Source organism: Mytilus edulis, chromosome 7 (assembly GCF_963676685.1).
Source record: "Mytilus edulis chromosome 7, xbMytEdul2.2, whole genome shotgun sequence".
NCBI classification, from domain to species: domain Eukaryota; kingdom Metazoa; phylum Mollusca; class Bivalvia; order Mytilida; family Mytilidae; genus Mytilus; species Mytilus edulis.
Genome location: NC_092350.1, coordinates 64,480,109 through 64,491,846, shown reverse-complemented (window position 1 = coordinate 64,491,846; position 11,738 = coordinate 64,480,109).

Sequence of the window (11,738 nt, the reverse complement as noted above, 5' to 3'; positions counted from 1 at the left end):
CAGTTAGTTTTCTCGATTGAATTGTTTTATATTTGTCATTTCGGGGTCTTTTACAGATGATTATGAGATATGGGCTTTGTCAATTACCGATAGTTATTAATTTCTGTGTTATTTGATCTCTTGTGGAGAGTTGTCTCATTGGCAATCATACCACATCTTCTTTTTTTAAAAATTATGAATTTTATATTCAACAGATATAGAACATTTGTTCAAATTGCGACATATGAACAGTTTGCTATTGACACATATTATAACTGTAAACGTTTCTTTTGTTTAAACATATACTTAACACACGCGCGAAATCACGAGAATGTAACGCTTGTTTGAAAGTATGTATACTGTTGTAGGGATAAGTTTTGTAAAAGATTTTGCGTCTGGTGAATTTCATTAAAAAATTTCATGTGTGGAGAATTTCAGAAAAGTATCGAAACTCATAGGTACTTTGAAACGGTGTCAGCCCTCTCCCTTTTTTCTAAAGTCCGTTATTTATTTCTGTTGAATGTCATTACTTTCGCGTCTCTGTATACTATGAACATACGTATCCTATAAATAAAGTGTATTTGCTATTAACTATAAATTTCAAGTTTCTTCTCATAGTTGATCACTGCTATATTATCATGATTATAGAGAGAGTCTCTATCAGCCCAATAATTATTGTGCTGTCTCCGAGTTCTCTCATGAAATATATATGCAAGTTTTGTTTGACTTAAAAAAGCGAAATCGCGGGCATTTTAAGCTTGGTTGAACATATCTTATCTCTTTTAGGACGAAATTTTGTAAAATAATTTATGTCTGGAGAATTTAAGAAATGATATCAAAAGTCATATAGGTACATGAAGACAGGATACTATTTGTAAGCCCTCGCTCTTTTTTTCAAAATCTGTTATCATTTAGTTTTCTGTTACATTCCATTATTTTCGAGTATACTATGAACAGAGAAATGTAATACAATCTATGTCTCTGCTATGAACATACGTATTCATATTATAAATAGTAAAGTAAATTTAATTTTCTAATACCCATTAGTTCTAAGTTTCTTCTCCAAGGCGATCACTGCTATATTACAAAATGTATATAAAGTTTCTGTATACACTATAGCAATATTTTAATCAGTACATGCAGATAAACGCAATCATAGTTGTCCTTTTTTCCGTCCGAATACTTATGAAATTTATGTACAAGTTAAAACCGAGGTATAATAGTAGTAGTTCTAACGATTCAAAAACGAAGGAATATGGACAACTCTCTGATCGGCTTTTTAATTTTTAATTTTTGTTATCTATCATACGATTTGTTCTCAATGTTAAAACCGGTAGTCATGTATGACATAAAGTCGGTTTGATGACGGAGTGAATATCCGGACGCCTTTAGTTTCGTGTCCCCCCCAAATAACCCAAACGGAATATTCATAAGAATAGTTGACAAATGCAACTATGTATGGTACCTGTAGGACACAGAGGTATGATTTATAGTGAGAGGAAGAAAGACGACACACAGAATGAGGTCTTCTCGTTTAATAGTATAGATTTACCAAGAATGTGCCCATAGTTCACGGATGCTCCAGTCGCACTATCATTTTCTCTGTTAAGTGGACCGTAAAATTGGGGGGGGGGGGGGGGGGTAAAAACTCCAATTTGGCTATCCAAAACGAAAGATGTGAACTACGTTTGATATATTGGGATTTCAACACTATCAACTAAATACCTTGACCAAACAAATTTAACTTGAAGCGGAGCAAACGGACGGACAAACAGACGCACTGACCAAAAATAACATGATGCCACTAGGTGGGGCATACCAACTCAATTTAAAACAGTTTGCGTCTTGTATTTGTATAACAATCACAGTGGTTGTGGTCATGTGTTCACATAATTTACGTTTAAAAAAAATAAACAAAAAAATTTAAACGGAATGAACTTTCTCAAATGACAAAATTAAAATCTCAAACACATCAAACAAAAGGAAACAACTGGATATTACTGACTTGTTACAAGCATTTCCTTATGTCGAAAATGGTGGTTTTGTAGTTTACGAAGCCTCTCACAAGTATGACAGTCAATATTTCTTGAATATCATAATCATTGGCTATACATGCAGTAACTGTTTCGGAATGCATTAAAAAATATATATAAAAACAGTGTATGTTTACACAGAGTCTTTTACATCATATTGATGTGTATTTTACTGCTTGGTTGGTATTATCATTTGTCAGTGAATTACAGTTTGTTTGCTCAGTCGAATGCAGTTGTGGTACGGAATAAAACCTGACTATGTGTGAATGTTTCATTGAAGGTACGAATGCATTACTTTCAAATTCACAAAGTTACAAGTTCTGTATAAACATATTCCAGCGCTGATTTCAGTTGTCCTTGTTCTTGTTGTAGTTGTTGATATGGATGAATATATCCAGAACCTGTTTCAAAATATTCTGACGAAGAAGACTCTCCTCTGCTGTTATACGAGTTTAGTTGTGTACGATTCGTCTGTGGGTCTTTGCTTTCTGTATATGTTGTGCAAGCATCGAGGTATTCATAATTTTCAGATTTTGTAGATGAATGTTCTGCTGTTGGTTGAATATTATCATGTAGATTTTCTTTTGGACTTAGTATGTGCATGCTTTCGTAGATGGCGCTCTCATCGATACTTTCATAAAATCTTTCATTATTACATGTAGCTACTTCGTTTTCCTCGATGTTTGGTTGGACATTTTGAAGTACTATTTGGTTTGCCTGCGATTTATATTTACGAATGCATACGATTAGTAGAACAATTGATATGACTAATAACAACAATATTGCTAATCCAGCTGTATACACAAATATATCAGTTTCAGAGGGACCTGTAAATTGAGACAAAAATTCCATCAATATGATAAAAAATTGCCTTTTTGTGTAACAAAACACACTGATTCAATTTATAAAATAAGATTTTGAATTTCAAATGTACAAACTCAGGTCAAAATAACTATGTATTGCTATCTGAAGATTTGTTTTCCATTTTTTAAATCTCATAAAAAACAAAAAATAAGAACAGAAAAAATGTTCTGTATTGTACAGTTTTATATGGTGAATATGCACTGTCAAAATAAGATGAAATTTGAAAGAATACATGTATTTCAGTTGGTCGATAAACAGCATACTAAACACTAAATTAAACAACATACCACTCATTTCAGACGACACATTTTTCAATGTACACCCGTGTATAGTGTCACATCTGTAAAAGGAAGTATGCATTATTACCATAACATCAAATGGTGTATCACAATTCAAAATAACGATGAAAATGTTATTATGTCATAATGTATTTATAATAGTATTCAGTTCGAATTAAATTGAATAGAACTTGTATGTATGCACTTAGAAAGTAGATGATACATATAAAATACCAATCAATACACAAATATGGACTAACACAGGACCGTGCTTCGTAATATCAAATGAACGACGAATTTATGGACAATAGCTTCATCTTTCCGTAAAATTTCCGAACTAATATTGAACGTCCAATAGCAGAGTATTCTCATTATCGAGAAAGTATCGGACTCGATATCTTACCAGTTCAAACTAACAAGCGTAACTGGCATGTGTAGAATCTGCACGATAAGTACAATGACCGTCGTTTGGGGGAATAAATTAAAACAAAATGTTATATGCTTGAAAAAGTATATGTCTTTGTAGGAGATATGATTTTATTTGGACTCTGTACGTTTAAAAACATCTTGAATTGAAGCATTGCGTGTCGATAAACATTTGTTCGATTTTCCAACAGAAAACCTAGCTCGCAACCCTGTGTTAATAGCCTATTCGCAAAATTTGAACGCGTTCTTTTCTGGAATAACAAGTGACCATATTTTCGAGCATTCGAGTATCCATGTTATCCTTCTGTTTTTATTACGTTTTTTTTTCAATCTATGATTTTCTTCCCGATGTGTGGTATTTCTAGTTAGTTCTATTTGACATGTTTGAGTTGTTTTTCTATTTTTGGAAATTGAGTGGTATGCTTATAAAAGACTTGTGGTCTTGTTTGACACATATTCTCACCATTCATTCGACGTTCAAGCAAGCGCTAGGTAACATACTTTAAGCAATTTATATCTGACTCTACGGCGATTGACCTATTGTATTATTTTAATATGAATGCTGAATTGATTATCACAGCTGACAATTTTAGATTACCCGCTTAGTCTCGATTACGGATCGTTCTACCTTCCCTTTTTGTCGTGTTGGATACCTTTTGATAGGTCTCTTGTTGCAGTAACCCATAACATAAATAAGTCGTATAAAGAAGACATTCTTTGCTACCAAATGATATTGAATAAAGGAAAAAAAAAAAATATATTTGGATAAATTACGTTACCTTTCCGTTATCTTGCAATTACATGTATTAACACATTGTGTGCCGTATGTCCCCGGATTGCATGGTTTACATGGTTCTTCGTTGTTCGACATTGATCCAGGTTCACATTCTATAATTTAATATTGAGTACGTATAATGAGTCATTTTTGTGTAAAATCTCATTATACACCGGCATAACAATGACTTTTTAGATTTAAATGATCTTACGAAAATCTGTAATCGCCAACGGAATTGTTTTTATTTCAATATTTACTGCTGTTGTACATTCACTGCAAATACTGAGTGTTTATCGACTGGAGCAGAAATCATTTGAAATTCTATTATGAAAACAACACATGCCTTAACAAAATGTTTCATTGTTTAATTTAAATAACCATTGCATTATTAACGTAAAACAATAATATATATTATTCAACCATGATTCATATCGTTCTCTGTTTATATCATATTATGAATCACTCAGCACGATGAAAACATATTGACATCTGAGTTATCAAGTAACACATTCATACATGGCTTCTAATATGCCATTGTACCTTTTCTACATTCAGCATATACATTCCAAACAACACATGGAGTCAAGTCTTATCTATAGACATACAAAGTACGTTACATGTAAAGATAAAGTCTATTAAAAAGCGGAGTTGCTGCACAGCATTCAACTTGATAATAAATATTGTATATGTATATAAGACTTGACACTGTAGTGTTGAGAGTCAAAACATAATTGCAAAGTAGTGAGCGTCAGATAAATCCTAAGGACGATATTTGGTTGAGACATGCTTGTTTTACAATTGTCTCTGGATGAGGTGCACAACCTTTACTTATGTTCAATAATGCTAAATGCATGTAATAATATACACTGATAACAGTAATATACCGTTGTTTAAATGTCACAAAGCGACTGATAAAAAAACAAATCCTGGTCACAAACAAAAACGCTACATTTCTAAATTGTAACTTTTACGGACGCCATCACGAGTTGGTCGACCGTTATGGAATAACCACTTCATAGATGATATCGAATATGTTCCTTATGTCGTAACTACAATACCCTTCCATTTTCACGAATATTACCTACCGAAATAGAGTATTAACCGGATTTGTTATAACATAGAGCAACACGCCATATGTGGACCAGTCTCTGCTAACCCTTTTGGAGCCCCAGAGATAACCCTAAGTGTTTTGTTGGGGTTTGTGTAGATTAGTCTTTAGTTTTCTATATTGTGTCTTCTGTACGGTTATTTGTTTTTTTTTTCTTTTTTTCTTTAGCCATGGCGTTGTCCTTTTATTTTCAATCTATGAGTTTGATTGTCCCTTTGGTATCTTTCGTCCCTCTTTTCAATCGATGAATTTATTCTGAACATCTTTTACAGATTACTTTTGTTTCAATACAAAAGAAAAGGAAAAATGGTACCTACTGTCACGACTGTATATAAACTGCCTGAATGTGCCGATCCAATAAAAGACGTCGTCTTTCATTTTCTGAGGAAGTCTATCGTTTAAGTTCATCAATTTACTCTGCAAGTTTTCACAATAATGTTTTGCTTTTTTGAACGGCAACTTTTCGTCGGCAACTATATTAACTATAATGAAACACGGCATGATATTACCTACTGGAAATTTAAAATAGTAATTAATTGTTTATTTTATTAAAGAAATTAAATCTTAGTATACAGTCTATTTTGATTTGTTATCAAATAAAATGAACGACACTGATGAGTTTTATGTAGACAAAACGCGCGTCAAGTGTATAAAGTTATAATCCTTGTACCTTTGATAACTATGTACACCACTAGGTCGATGCAACTGCTGGTGGACGTTTCGTCCCCGATGGTATAAACATCCCAGTAGTCAGAACTTCGATGTCGACATGAATGTCAATTATATGGTCATTTATATAAATTTCTAGTTTACAAAACTAACGATTTTTTCTTTATCAAAGGCAGAGATTACCTTAGCCGTATTTGGCACAACTTTTTGGCATTTTGAGTCCTCAATGCTCCTTCACTTTGTACTTATTTGGCTTTATAACAATTTTGATCTGAGCGTCACTGATGTGTCTTATAAAGACGAAACACGCGTTTGGCTTATAAAATTATAATCCTGGTACCTTTGATAACTACTTTATATGTTAAGTTACGGATAGTTAATGGATAGGTACATGCCATGAAAACTAAATTAGGAGGCTTTGGTCAAGGACTCATATTAAATAATGGACACAAGAAAAAGTTTAAAATAAGCCGATGACCCTTTATGGTTCTGAAATGTCGGAACAAGAAATATGCCATCGCAAACGAATAATCAACGATTCACAGAAGGTTAAAAATCTAACTAAATGAAAGTGTTAACATAGAGAAATAGGTTACACAACTCGTAGTAATTGGATATTGCCATTATCATTTACACTTAATAGTAATAACCCACCCACAGAATGCACGTTTATTTCTCTTTTGAACTATGACTGATATCAAGAAGTAAAAAATACATCGTTATGAAACCAATTAAAACATATATTTCCACGAAACATGAATATTTTTAGAGATATCTAAGTGATTAATTTGAAATGTAAGCATAATGCAATACTGGTGACATTCAATTGTAATGTGTACAACCGTTGTTGTCAACTGATTTTTGTTGTTGAATTTTATATAAAGTAAATACAAACAATGTCCACTGCATATAAACGAAACAGCCTGTTCACATGACATTTGTTTAAGGTGTATTCGTTTTTCCTCTCTAGTGGCAGCCAGACAGTCTATGTTGTTGTCCTTGAGATCGTCAGATAAACCTTTAAGATATATGACGTCAGAATAATTAACAAAAAAAAAACCCAACGTAATAGCCGATAAGAACCAAAAATTTTTCTGTACATAAACCAGTTGATATTGAATACCAATTAGGGTACATGCATGCTCATTCATGAAACAAGTTTGTGAGGTATACATTAACTTGTTAAAACAAATGAAGGTAGATTTGCATGAGGGTAGACAAATTAAGGAATAATTAAATATATATACCTGTTAAATTATGCAGATACAGAAGCACTATCAAAAAGGAGCTTTGAATCAATAATATTTAAAACACATAAAAGATTTCTTTGGCTGTTGTCTGAAATGTCCATTGCACATATTTGAAGTGACTGACACATATTTTTTGTTTCATTTTTGCGTGATAACCCTCAATGAGAATTGATTTTGTTTTGTCTACGACTTGAAAATAACATATATCTGATAGGGGTAGATAAACTCACCATAAATACCAGGACTAAACTAATAATATACGCGTTTCGTCTACAAAAGACTCATCAGTGACGCTCGAATTCAAAAAAGTTAAAAAGCTAAATAAAGTACGAAGTTGAAGAGCATTGAGAACCAAAATTCCTAAAAGTAGACATATTGCATTGTATAAAGTCATGATCACGTCTTATTCCCTAATGAGAAATGAGATGTATCCAGATATATCCTATGTAAACATACAATAAGCATACTTCACGAGGCACTGGATTTCGTCCTGCATTGTAAATCGGGGAAGTATTTCGATGGTATTTTAACTTACAAATGTCCTGGCGACTATATCCAATTTAACATCCGTATACCATAGGTCTAAATAAAGCGAAAGCTAAAGGTTGAACTGGTTAATCACCATTGAGATGTATTAGCACGCTATTAAATACTAGGATCATGTTTCTACATTTTTTTTACCTTGTTCATGTTTGTACACATTGACATAATTCCTGTCATTGGATCCACAGTACATGTTATCTGTATAATCAGGACACTTTCTATGACATCGGTTCGACCAACTTTTCATCAAGTTCCTAAATGTATCTTCGTCGAAACAGTAACATTCGAGATCCTAAATAAAGATTTTTTACTATAAAAAAGTGGCCCTTTCTCTCCCAAATATTGTAATGGAGCGTGAGCTATACGGTAAATGAAGCAGGGAATACTGCCTAATGTATTAAAAGTGAAGGCTGTCCGATAAGTTTGGGGAATGAATACAATCAACCAAAAAAAACATTGTCACGTTTTTATCAATTCTTTTGAACCATGTTATCATAGTTATGTCCTGACTCCAGTGCAACCAACTGTATTAGGAATATATTGTTACTTTAAAATTAACTGCCATCTATGAATGTAATATACAAATAAGGTGTTCAAATATAGAATATAGAAGATACCGAAAAGACATTGCAACTTATGAGTTAAAAATAACCTGTCAAAGCCATGATTGCAAAGGAAAATGACCTATAGACAATAAACAGTACACACAATAAACATCGAAAACTGAAGACTGAGCAACACCAAGAACACTAAAAATTGGGATCATTTCAGGTGGTTCGAAAGAGTAAACAGATCCCATTTTTTATGCTGATGTTAGAACAAATCCGATAAAAAGTATAAATTGATAGGAACAAATGGTGTCACAATATATGCATTTGATATAATAGTATATGCTATTTGCATATTTTCGCTTAATATCTTAGAATCTTTAAACCTTAAACTGTAAATTATATATTCCTTATAAAAAGTATATAGTGAGCATTATTCGGTAAATAAAACATATAAATATGCTAGTACTTTCACCAAAATGTATTTTGAAACCAAATACTTACAAGAACAGCGAAGAAACTCCATTTCTCACACTGTATAGAACAAGTCTTAGGTTGGTTGTTTGCTGTATTTGTCAATTGCACTTTTGTCATATTGGTCAATTCCTTTACACTAAAACAACCTGAACAAACAATTTGGAAATGAAGTTGAACTTTTATAACACAATTTTGCTTATCTGGCAATAAGTTTGTTTACCCTATACATGCTACTAATTTGAGGAAAATTGTCGTTTCTACAAATCTCTAGTAAAGTTCTTAGTTTGTAGACAGTGCACAACCTCAGAGAAATTCCAATCATACCTGTTTCACAATAAATACTGATGAAGTTGGACGTGAAAAAGGTAATATGTTGCAAGATCCCACTTTTGATTTGGGGATATCAACGATTTGGCTACTCTGACAACATTTACAATCCGAATTGCACTTTTATGTAGTGAAGTACGTAATGAGAACGTGTTATACAATTTCTCTTGCAATAAGTAAAATGGTCTGGACTGAACATTCTTGCACTGTGTGTGTATATAAATAGAGTGGTAAAACATCTCAGTTTAGAAGATGCAGCAGACTATCAGCCATTCAAAACAGGATATAATACACACATAAATCAATAGATATAATTGTATAGCGCAAAATACCTTACTTACATTATATCATCATTTTTTTTCTCTTGCCGCTCTTGCAACAGTATGATTGAATATTAATATAGCTTACAACAAGCTCTTTGGAACTTTTTTTTATCAATTATTTTTTTTGTTTTGATACTCTAAATAGGAATAACCAGAATGGTAAAACAATTATTATAATAACAGTTGATGTACACTTGTACATCTTCTATATTTAATTTTTCTGTGTATAGAAAAAATATATATTGGAAAAGCACACATAATAAGTTGTTGTTTAATGTATTTACCCAAATGAGTCATCCATTTTGTTTTCAAGTTGTGCACATCCTGTATTGTCCAAACTGCAAAAAACAATTATTGACTATCGATTTGTTTATATTTAAAATTCCAATACATCAGACCTTTATAAATTCATTATGATGAAACAAAAGAAAGCATGCTGTTATAAACATTTCACTAATGAAAATTTACATGCGTGATGGTACATTTTTTTCTTTTCGCCACTGCTCAATGCTAAATATGCTTATTTAAAAAACAGACCACAGACCTACAAACACAATGATTTACTTGTTTTCAGCAGTAGTTGCTAAGCATTTAAGTTTCTGTTTAAAGTTTTGGTTAATCTTGAAATCATTCACAAGTACTATTGTTGTCAAAACATATATGAATTAAAAACCAAGATAATCTAACTTAAATTACCAAGTAGTATATGCTTACCAAACGTGTTGAAGGAAATAAAAACTAACATACAAAGTGATGTGTTGGCCATATGCTTTGACTGAAATGTTTCGAACTAAAACAATCCTGATTGTGAATAAGGAAATTATTATGTCATTGTAATTTCTATTTTCCTGAAAAGCAAACTTTTTCATTATGTGCCATTTATCGTTTTTATATACATTTTGCAAAACAAATAATTTGTGAACACTTGAACAATGATTAATCTAGTTTGTTTTTTAAGCATAAAAAGAAACCAATCCATAAGAATATACTTTTAAGTGAAGCAAAGATCCAAATTTTCAATGAAACATACATAAAATTACACTACAGGTATTTACTATTAGCTGCAATTGATATGTTACATTTATTATATTTAGTTTAAAAGTCAATATTCGAAGAGTCCATATCTTGAAATCTTTCGACAGGTAAGCAATGAACACACTCTTTTTGCTTTTGTTGATTCATGAAGATTTGTTCACTTGGTTACACCTTTGCTTACCAATAAAGTGCAATGGATTAATTGTTTTACACTCATTTGAGCTAAGGACAAAGAGCTCTCATGAAATGTTAACCGACAATTGCAATGTTCATGTAGTAAAATATACATGATTTTATTTATATATGTATTCAATACCTGATTGTCAAATGTAAATGGTTAAAGTTTAACGGAGGAAAACCAGAATTTATGTCTCATTTGATTTAAATACTTCTAAGTTAGATCCATTTTCATTAGTGTTTAATATATTGTTTTAATCCGTTTTATTTTTCAATTTTTCAGAAATCATCTTTTTTATAGGAAGTACAATGTACTGTTTAACAGTTATTTGTTACATTGTGATAATGATACAATTGTTTCCTTATTAGTATCCTGATCATAATAGGAAATTATTGTGTTCATATTACTCGTTGGCAATGGCTTAACCATCCCTAAATTTTGCACGTGTGCAACTTGTAAAGTAATAGTGATCGGTTAAAGTTTGAATACAATTTATAGATTTATTACAAATGCCTCCACATGAAAAAAGTAAATGTTTCTTGTGTTTGTTTGTAAATTTAGGCCTTTATATCTCATCAGATATCCATTGTACATAGACAAATGTAGAAAAGTCAGATGGAAAATGCATCTTTGTAACAGATTAAAGATAAAAAAAAAAATGAATACCATTATATATCAGAATGTTCTGCGTTGACCAATCAAAGGATGTTTCAATTACACCTATGTGTTCATGTTCCTATCATTAAAAAAATCAAAACTTCATAAGCTTTTAATTTACAGATGTTGGATGCGTAAATTGAATAGAAAATAAAATACAATACAAAATCGGTGCTGTTGGTTACATTGCATGACAATTATTTTCTAATTGTATCATCGTATAATCACATTTAACTCGCCTCTGCTACATACTGTTGATGAATATCTT